Source organism: Crocodylus siamensis, chromosome 15 (assembly GCF_052110815.1).
Source record: "Crocodylus siamensis isolate JL-2025a chromosome 15, ASM5211081v1, whole genome shotgun sequence".
Taxonomy (NCBI): Eukaryota; Metazoa; Chordata; order Crocodylia; family Crocodylidae; genus Crocodylus; species Crocodylus siamensis.
Genome location: NC_143409.1, coordinates 15,080,428 through 15,089,903, shown reverse-complemented (window position 1 = coordinate 15,089,903; position 9,476 = coordinate 15,080,428).

Sequence of the window (9,476 nt, the reverse complement as noted above, 5' to 3'; positions counted from 1 at the left end):
ACACAAAGTGAAGTGGTTGTTCTCTACTGGCTTACTTGCTTCTGAACTGGATGAAAATGAAGTTCACGGTCCTTGGACTCCTTTTAGAGTACAGCAGGTGCACCTGCACTGCAATTATAAATGGAAGACTATTGAAATTATTAATCAATTTAAGGAGTCAAAAACCTGAGTGGGATACTCACCCCACAGATGGCTGGGGTGACAAATATTCAGTCTATTTGTGTTTTTCAGAAAAAGGGCCTAACAATCACCTACCAAGTACAGGATAAAAACCAAGCCCAAAAAATTCCTCTTTGAGGAAAGTTTTCCTTGGCCTTCACTGACACAAATGAATCTTCATTTGTAGGTATTTTTCCCCTTGAGTGGCCAGGAAACTTATTGAGTAAGGAAGACAGCTGATCCAAAACTGAGACAGACATTTTCTATTACTGTGGAAAATTGAAAAAAACTGGTGTGGTACCAGAATGTACTAAAATATGCCAAAATCAAGGCATTTTTCAAAAGCAAGTCATGCCATTTTGCTGAACCAAGGCAAATATTCAGGAAGAAAGACCCACTGACAAATGAAAACCTTTGACTAGAAAATATCTGCATGAACATGAGACACAGATGGATGATCTCAAATAAAACAGCTTTATTATCTGAGGGGACCTTGTACTATCAGCAACCATCTTGCTGTTATTCTATAGTTAAATGCCAAGTACTGTACATGGTTGCTTATGAATCACTGGTACTGTATTTCCCCCTGGTCCCCCCCTGTCTTGCTATACTTGCTGGTATACATCGCATACATTAACACATCAAAGTGCCGAATGGATTTTCACATAAAGGCAAAAATCCTTCCACTCAGATTCTCCAAGGGTTCCCACTCCACAGACATTTGGACTTACAGTGCACTCACCTTTTCACAGCGTTATCATAAAATCAAAGACAATTATAGCTGCCCTCCTCCAGCACCCAGTTCCCGTATAAAATTTACAAATCTATCAGTGAGGAAACACCAACTGTGTATAGTGCAATAAAGCTTATATTAGAAGAAAAGGGTTGAAATAATCAGGAAGTAACACGGTGACCTCATTACCACTTTCCAATAATAGAGCGATCCCACCAAAAACGTTCATTTTGTATTTTGATTTAACTGAAATTAGCAAGTTCCCTCTAATAATTGGGGAAATTAAACACAGCCAAATTATTTCACTCAAAAGCACTGAAATATCATTTCACTCAAAAGCATTAATTATTGAATTAATATCATCAGTGGAGTTACTCTACTGTTGATATTAATTCAATAGTGAAACAGAGAGCATCAAGAATATGATGCTAACATAAAGCATCATGAGTCTCACTGCTTGAATTGAGTTACGTCTATATATCTGAGGACAGCATTTAGTATAGAGCATTTGAAGAGAAACTATCCAGGAGTCTGAATCAATTGCCTTTGAGGTCAATAAGATTTCTATTGTCCTTAAAGGAACCTGGATCTGGGCCCAGTTTCTTCACTACTCCATAATACTGGGTTCAACTGTCAAGCAAGAAACGCTGGTGGGTAGAATCCCTGCTCTACTAAACTCAGTGGAAATTTTGCCATTAACTTCAGTGAGACAGGAATTGTGCTTATGTTTGAATGTGAGGCAGGGGAAGTTTAAAATGCACTCATATGATAAGCCTGGGGACATCTTCCCGAGTCCAAAGGTATTTATCCTTAACATATAGACCCCAGGTACTTTTTAGCAAGAGATGGGAGGGAAGGGATGGGAGGGAATGAAAAAGAAAAGACATAAGAACAAACGAATCACTGGAAAAGATTGCTAAATTAAATGGAGAAGAAACCTAAGCTCTTGTTTCACTTTACCATGTCAAATCCTAGACATGCAAAAGAACATGCTGTACAGCTCACCCAGACCAAGTGAAGACAGCCGTTCATTGATTCCTCATATGTCTCAGGCAATAACTCTGTTGTGAACCACATAAACTTAGAGACTGAAGCTGGGCATGTTACTAGCTGAGGGTACAGTTATATACACTCATCTCCATCCCTTCATATAGGCTAACAAAAGTCTTGTACCTAGAATATCTACAAGGAGGCAAATCTTCCACAGCTTTAAATCAGCACATATTTACTGAAGTCAGTAGAACAGTACCAGTTTTCATCAGCCTGAGGATGGGGCTGGTCTAGTTTTCTGCAGGAGGTTATGGGGGGTTTTTTGGGTTTTTTTTTTTGGTGGGGGGTTGGAGTTTTGGTGTGGAGATTGCTGGGGTTTCTAAATAGAAACAAATAACACAGATAGAAATAGGCTAATACCATCCTTTTCTGTTGGTGAGGGGATGGGGTTAAGTGCTCCCAATGCCACTACCATCAAATATGAGGCCAGAGAGAGAGGAAGAAGCAAGAAGCAATTAAAAAAGATGCTTTTTTCACTGGTTTCACAGCCTTTGCTCTTTTGTTATTTTTCTACTCCATGTAAGTTTTTAAGTTTTTTCAGTATCCACAGCAGGAAATGAACTGAGGGGAAAATATTATTGCTCCCAAACAGCTAGAAAAATACTCAGAATGGAAGCCAATTACAGCAAAAGATTATAATTGCCAGTATAGAGATATGTGCATATTCACAAGACTGTAATTGAGGAGTGACAGTACCACAATTTTGCAAATCCTTACACTTTGATTGGTTAAGAATGGTTGTGTAACAATCAAAGTACAGAGATCTGCATACGGCATAGGTATAGAAAAATAACCTTAGAATGATTAGACCGTGGTGGCATCTGCAATCAGGGAAGCACATTGCTGGGAAAAAACAGCATAGTATTTCATCAGCAACTAGCTGCATGGCATCCCTGTATTCGGAAGGGCTGGGGCAAGTCCATTTCAGCACAGTATTAGAGATATTTGAGCTCGCAGTGCTCTTCTGGGGCCCTGGTGAGTTAGCTGGTAAAATTATTGCATATAGGAGGAAAAGGGCCATGGAGGTCTATTAACAACAACAATATCCTTTTACCCATTACCAGAAAGCATCAAATGGTTTTACTTGGCCTTTTTAACCCATTTTCACCTTCTGATCAGCAGAAGTGAACTCTAGTTAAGTGCACTCCGTAACACAGTTTGTTCCTTTCTGTATTTGTAAATTCCTGCTTCAAGGTCAACAAAGGTTACAGGGATAAATCAAAATGATGGGCGTCTTTTTACTTCCCCACCTCCCAAGAAACCCTAGAGTATATAACATTCACCAATGCCTTCAAGGGTAAAAATCTAAAGTATATTAAAGAAGATCTCCATTCCACAACAAGCAGCTGACTCTTACTTCTTTGACAATGAGCAGTCACTCCATTTACCTTGGCTCACCAGACCCATAATGATGTCTAGCTCACTTCAGACTGTGAATACAATTCTAAACATATGGGAGAGAATTTGTAATGAACTGGGCCATACGTTATTGCCCTGATTACCTGTATGCAACCCAGCAGCTGTCTAGGTAGTAAAAAAAACCCCAGGAGTGCAGTATTTTGGAGACTACCTTGTTAACTGGTCCAAGAATTTCTCATCTCCTCCATGCCCTGATCCTGGTGGCCCACAGCAGATGCTGTCTTATCTGTCTCAGTATTTATACTATGCTCCTCACCCGGGGATCTAAGCCACAAAGAGATTGAGCACTGCACTTCTTCCTTTGTTTTTCTCTTCTTTTATCTACCTCCTAAAATATTTTTCTGGTACTTTGATTTTTATTGCTGCTGAAAACACTTATGACAACCACAGCCAAATTCACCCCAGCAGTTATGCTCTTAGCTGAGATGTGGGTCCTGTTGTGCAAAGCACTGCAGAAGTATGCTCCTGCCCCACAGAACTCACAGTCCAAACAGGCAATTGGTGACATAAGTGGCAGGGAGCTGAGATCCGCTGAGATTAGGTGATTTGCCCAAAATTGCACCGGAAGTCTATGGCAGATCTGTTATGAACTCAACACAAAGTGATCTTTCTACCCACTTCTCTTTAGCTTTCCCATCACAATGACTTACTTTTATCAACTAGTATTTTCTAGGATAAGTAATAAAAATGTTATCATCACTGATACAGTTCCTGCTCCTGCAAAACAAGAAAGGATAGATATTCCAGCACCCAGGATGTCCCTTTATACTGCGTCCCTTGCCCATGGATCTGCTTCTGTGGAGGCTACTATGACTTACTGCACTGTTGAGCTACTTTATTAACAAACCAAACTGTCCACTGTGGAGCTCAGCTTGTTTAACTGTAATTGTATAGTTTGCGTATAGCACAGGGGTGGGCAAAGTGCGGCCCATGGGCCAGATGCAGCCCACGGGGCCCCTAAAAAATTTAGAAAATTAGTATTCGTCTGCCCCTGGCTGCCTGTCATGTGGCCCTCAATGGCTTGCCAAAACTCAGTAAGTGGCCTTCTGCCTGAAATAATTGCCCACCCCTGGTATAGCATAATTGAACTGAACAGACAGACACTTACCCACCATGCAGTTCTATTACATTTCAGTTTTTTGACACTTCGTATGTTTTTCTTTGAGTCCCAAGTGATCAGAGTTTATTTGTAGCTGCAATGTTATTGCAAGTTCCATATCTGATATGCCCCTTGGAATATTGTACAAGAACATATGAGCCTTGAGTTACCTCCCGCTATCAAATAAAGCCTTTCAGGGGAGGAAAAACATTACAAGATATCTTCTGAATTCCTCTCACTGCTTTGGAAAAGATTCCCTACAATCTTATCTCTCTTCCAACAGCAGAAAAGCAAAACTGCTTAATTTATGACAAGTCTGAACCATGGATCCACTCATTATTTGAAGTGCCAGATCTGTGGGTCCTTCTGATTTATAAAACTGGTTGCAAGTATTAATTAAACTTCCAGAATGAGGTGACTTTGTTTCTTTGCACAGCTCAGCCTACATGCAATAACTGCAGAACTGCAGTTAATTAAGCACTAATAAAATAGCTATTCTTCAGCTGCTTCGAAATGTTATGTCTTATCCTCTATTACTCACATAATATTTACACTTACTGCAGCTCTCTGTGGATCACCAGCAAGTGACCCAGAGACCACAATTTAAGAATAGTTATTTTAACCTAGTGTATTCTAAAGAAGCATCTGCTTTTGAATCTGTAAGTGAAATGGCATGTAAAGAAATTGAAATCCATATACGAACCAGCACTAGTATCAGTAGTTTAGGGGACTGATTTATGTTAAAAGTTCTTTTTTAACAGGCGCCTTCAATGAAACACCATTTCAAGGAAGTGTTAGAAGTTGAAGGAACATTGAGCCCTGCTTTACAGAGCAATCATTTACCACACTGGAACCTCACCATAATATTAACTTTGCAAGACTACCGGCCAAACTGAATTAATGCATGCACACACATTTTCAGCACAGCAATAAATTTTAGTAATGCAATTTTACAGGCCTCTTAAAAGGTAACCATCTCAAAAAAATTAGGAACAGGAAAGGCTGATTAAAGTTCAACAGCACTAATTCATTACAAGGCAGGGAAAGGAAATATATGGCTCAGATTGCTGCCTTAGTTCTCTTCCCCCACTATTATTTAGGTGAAAACACTCACCAGAACAAAGATTTGTTTTATCGCAGCAAGTATGTCAGCGCTGTAGGAAGACAGATCAGAAAGTCCTTCAATGCAAGCAGAAATTTGTCTGTCACTAAAATAGAATTTACAGCAAACCTTTTCTATGGAGCCGGGACCTCCTATTGTTTCCAGATCTATGCAGAATAATTGGCATTTCGCCAGCGCCACTCATGGGTTTGCTTGTCTTATGATTGGCGTTTTCCATTTTTTTCACTCACACAATGAACAGAAAGTAGTATCTGCTGTTGCTGTGAATGAGAGAGGAAGTCCCACTCAACACAAAGGGACAAAATGGAAACCGGGTACCACTGTGATGCTCAAAAGAGGGCTTGAGATGTGATAAAACTGCATGCAGTGGAAGCATAAGTGAAGTGGTATCTGGCATTTTGCTACATGCTGGAATATTTTTTCTTACCTGAGATTCTCACTTCTATTCAAAAAGAAAAAAAATTCTGGCTGTCCTTAGCTCTGGAAAAAAGCTTGGGAAGGCCCTTCTCCCTCCCCAAAATCCCAACTCTGAAGGCAAGAAGAATTTCAAATTCAGTTTTAATGGCTTGAATTTTTGAGGCCTGGCTTATAATTTTTTGAATGGTTGGGATTGGCAACAGTCCTTGAGATATATAGCATGCTCTGTACCTGTGGTGAATTTTCACTCCAGGCCACTTGCAGCTTATTTCAAGGCAGAATTTCCCCTATATTTTCACTGTAGAAAACTCTGTTCATTTATGGGAATAGCAGGATTTCACCCTTGGCCAAATACCCAAAGACCAAAATGGTGCTTCTGAAACAGCTTGTGAGGTCTGCCCACAAACCTGCAGTCCCTGTGGCATTCAACAGAGGTCAACACCATCTGCACAAAGGCTCTTTGTCCTCACACCGCTCACCACTGCCTCCCCTGCTCCTCAACAATAACCTTTTCTCCAGGAAACTCTTCCGTGCCGTTGAAGAGGTTTCCAACGTGTGTAAGGAGATGTAAAAATGAAACACAGTCCAATATTGCACAAATCATAGGCAAGTCTGACTCAGTAGAAGAACAAGGAGCATTCCTCACCCCCTCCCAATGATTTTCCCCTCCCTGCCTGGGTACGTGGAGCTCTCTGTCCCAATTTGGAGGGGAAGAGGCAGCCCTTACAGCAGAGACAGGGAGATCCATGCAGGGCTGGGTCTCTGTTGTGAGTGGATCTTGGGAAAAAAACTGATAAAATAAAAATCAGACATCTGAGGCAAACCGAGATGTAAAAGTGGGGCTGTTTTGAATGGCTCCCAGTAGACTTCATGCAAACAGAAGTAGAACCACTCAAAGGCAAAATACAAGCTGGTCTCTGATGCAGAGATTTTTCAAAGCCCAGAGCTTTGGAAACCCCAGTTCTCATTAATTTAGTATTAAAAAATTCAGCCTTGATCTATAAAAGGGCATAAAACTCAAGCTTTTGGGGGTCATTTTGCTCCGATTTTTGGCTTGTGTTGTCATAACTCACACGGCAAACAGGCAACCTTTGGATCCAGCAACCCCCACCTCCAAAATATGTAGGACTTACCAGCTGAGTGATTGCATTTCTGACTTGCCTGAAGCCAATTTAGTTCTTCTCTTTCTTTTTGCTCCTGTTACTCGGCAGACCAGAAGAGCAGCTCTGGCAGGCTTACCCAACAGCCTACCATGAGATCTAGGAGTCCACAGTGCCAAAAGTCATTCAAAGTAAGCAAAGTGGTTTTCCAGTTAACACTCCAGCCATAGTTTAAGATTTCATTTTACATCCTGTAAAAACAACAAAAAGAAAATGAGTTGAAAGCAACTGTTCTTTCTTCATAATAACTCCCCGAGATGCTGATCTCACTCTGCAATACACACTGATGGGATGGACTTGACTTTAAACAGAAACACATGGTAGACAATTCAATGGGCTATGGGCTAAATTCTGTCCTTTGATGTGTGAATTCAATGGGATGGAGTCACAGAAGCATATTGGGATTTGACTCTTAAGATCCACTCTTGCTTGTGACTCTTTTGTGTGTCATGAAGGGACAGTCAGCAACAGTCTATCTGAAATAAAGACCTCAATGCCGAGAACTATTCTTGCAAAGGTCCTTGGCACAGATGCATTATCCTGACTAAGCACATCCCCTGTACGTCGTGAGAATCAGTGGAATACTCCGAAGTCATTACTGAAACCTGACAATTGCCACAGCTGCCATAGTTGTGAAGCCTCTCCCTGAATGGGGGGGTTGTTAAACCAGGAAATCAATTTAGCCCTACCCCCGTGCTCTACTCATACAGTGCTGCTAATTCTTGTGAGCTCATCACAGGTCTTGCTCACTCACCTAATTACGTATGAATCTGCTAGAATCTGAGCTCCTATTTTCTTTATGGTAAGTTTCTAGCCCTTGTAGTTGCAGAGAAAAACCTACAGGGTGATTTAGGGTCCATCTTAAAATTTCAAAAAACCCAAATCAAGCCCCTAAGTACCTTTCAAACGACTCATGAATTTTAAGCTAATCATTTCTGAGGCCTGGCTCATGATTTTTGAACACTTGAGGTTAGCAATAGTGCATACTGCTCACTGCAGGACATGCACAGTTAACCATGGAGGGACTCTGGACCCGACTCTCTCATGTTCAGCCCTCTGCCCCACAACTGGGCCAGGTCTTCTGCTCTACAGACTGTGGGCAGACATTGGAAGGAAAGTACGAGATTTGCCAGATAATGAGCTGCAAAATAATGCAATTCATTTCTACACTGCTGGAGTGGCATATTTAGGGCCTGATCCTTCTAGTTGAAAAGAACCGCATGCATGGTACTATACAGCCTACTCTGTCTCACTTGCATGGAAGGGGAGGTGCTCAGCATTAGTAGAATTGGGCCTTTAATCACTGTAAAGGTAGAAATAAATACATTCCCATAGAAGAGGAATCTCCATCCAACACTGGGTTTACCAGATGATGCTTTTTCCTTTTGCTTGTAATGGATCTTTCCGTAGACCTGACTGTTATAAGGCCTAGGTTATCTGGAAATAAGGCTTCAAAAGAGGCTTCTTCTATTAAGAATACGAGACCAATAATTTGTGTTTTTGTTTTAATTTCATATTTATCAGGTTTTCTTTTAAATTCTTCCCCATAATCTCTGATTCTGGTTATCACTGTAGTTCAGCTCTTTGTCTCTGCAGAACTAGGGCATCTCAAACTTCTAGGTCTTATTATCTAGTCAGCAGCAGTCAATTAAATCCACATAGCGATACTAAGCCAATTGATTGTCTTCTGATATGTGAGCACTTACTGATGGTTATCCATAGGGCATAATTCCAGCAGACAATGCCCCACATGAATGTACATGGGTAAAAGATACCAAAATATTAATTATGACTGTTAAAATTGCTGATGATCTGGCATAACTCGCTCATGAAATAATCTATAAAATTAAATATTATGCTTAGAATCAGGGATCTAATCTCCCAGAAACCCAGGGAATTCAATTCCAATTAGGTTTTTTTTTAAATTCATTTTTCATTGTCCTCAGCCATCTTATTTCACATGTGAGAAATCCATTAAAAATCCTGCCAAAAACTAGATAGACTGCGTAGTTATTTAAACACAGAGACATACACACCACAGAACTATCTTGATGCCCCTGGGAAAAGGAGAAAGTATGGAGCAATAACTTATTATTAACATATTCCATTAAAACTTGAGACACTTGTAATGTTCAAGTTTATTTGGCATTATATTACTGAAATGAAACAAAAGGCAATGTTGTACAATAGCTTTATAAAAGAAAATCACTGTTACATGTTACATTAACCAAATGCCCCATTAAAAGAAAAAGAAACCCTTAAAAACTCACTCAGGGCAGCTGGTGCTCTTCTTACTCACATGAGTAATCCAGCTGG